Below are 1,870 nucleotides of genomic sequence, written 5' to 3' on the forward strand. Positions count from 1 at the left end.
TTGTCCCATTGTTCTCTTTCAAAGTTGCTATTGCTATTTTCGGTCCTTTGCGATTCCAAATAAATTCTAAGATCGATTCGACAATGTCTACGGAAATCCGTCTGGGGTTTTCACTGAATCTGTCGTTCCGTTTGGGGAGAATCGACCTCTTAACAATATCGGGCCTTTCGGTCTGTGATCGTGTCCTATCTTCCCATTTGTTCGGGTTTTCTTCACGTTCTCGAAAAGGTGTTTGTTAATAAAAAAAGCACTTTTTTAGTTAGTTTACAATTAGAGGTCTTATATAGCCTTCAGCACACGCCTAACCTATGTAAATATTTTGTCATTATTCATGGAATTGTTATTTTAATGTCATTTTCTCATTGCATATTGAAAATTTGGGGCAATAAACGAATTTTTGTATCTTGTCATTGAATTCTGCATCTTATAATACTCACCGATCAGTTTTATTAATTGTTTCTTAGATTCTTCGTGATTTTCTATCTACGAAATCGCGTTATCTGTGATTAAATAGCATTTTACGTCTTTCTTTCTAAACGGCACGGCTTTTATGTCTTTCCCTCGTCTCCTGCCCCGGCCGGGACAGACAGCACGATGATGGATAACAGCGTTTTCAGCCTCAGGGGGGAGAGTGTCCGATATTTCACTATTAAGAATGACGTTTGTTATCCTTAGGCTTTTAGTAGATTTCCTTGATCAGATTTCTCCCGATTTTTCGTCTGCCCAGCGTTTTTCCTTTGCTCCTGAGCGGGAGTGGAGCTTTCTCTGCCACTGTGGAGACGATCGCAGTGTCTCCCTCATCGGAGTAAACAAAGTGAATTACGTCGCCCGGGTTTCTAATAGAACCCGACCTTTCACTCCTGGAATAAACCCCACGCGGCCACGACGTAAGCGCGTATATAGAATTCTGATGTACGTGTATCTCTGACTGTTGCTCATTTGCTAATATATAATTAATAGGCTTTGCTAATATATAATTAATAGAATTTGTTAATATATAATTGCTTACATTAATTTTGCTAATATATAATTAAAGACATGCATCTACGTTTGTAAAAAATCATGGTCCCTCTCTCTTTTTTTCTCCTGAAATGGCTTTGTTGGAGTTTGGTGACGCTGGCCTCAGCCCGCGACACTGGCAGCGTCTCCTGGCATTCACTGGCCTTCACCTGCGAAAACACTTGGGCCTGGAGTTTCCCTGGTGGGAAGGTTTTGGGTGATGAATTCAAATCGACACACACGGAGAGCTAGCCCGGTTTTCATTTTATCTTATGGCAATTTCAATACATTTTGCCCCAAGAAAGTGTCCATTTCAGGACTGTGTTGAATGAAGTTGTTCGCGAGCCCCGTTTATCTGCTGCATCCTAGGAGCCGTCCCCCGTCAACCCCGACGTAGCCACGTGTCTCTCCTCTCTTTTTCTTTAATTCCTCGAGAGAAGGGTTTATCCATTTTATTAGTCTTTTCAAAAAACCGATTTTCGGCTTTGTTTTTCTTGTCTATTGTTTTTTAAATTTTTATTTATTTCTGCTCATCTCTTTATTACAGTCTTGTGACCTCTAACGACGGGGGTGTGCGTCTTCGTGCATCGATTGGTCCCCACCCCTGGATGGCCCAGCCCGCTGCACCCCCGGGCAGCCAGCCTGGACGGCACGCTGCTAGACTGAGGGCTGCAGGGGCTTGCGACACAGTGGTAAGTATCTGTGCATCTAAACATGGCAAAAACACAGCAAAATACTACGTGAAAGAGGCCAGCAGCCTCCCTAACACCGAGAGGGGGGCTGCCTGACCCCAGACCCCTCCCCTCTGCCCCCGAAGGCCTGCAGACCCACTAGCTTGGGTCTGAGCTGCTCACTCCTCGGCTGGGCTTGG

This window comes from Pteropus vampyrus, unplaced genomic scaffold (assembly GCF_000151845.1).
Source record: "Pteropus vampyrus isolate Shadow unplaced genomic scaffold, Pvam_2.0 Scaffold935, whole genome shotgun sequence".
In the NCBI taxonomy this organism is placed as follows: Eukaryota; Metazoa; Chordata; class Mammalia; order Chiroptera; family Pteropodidae; genus Pteropus; species Pteropus vampyrus.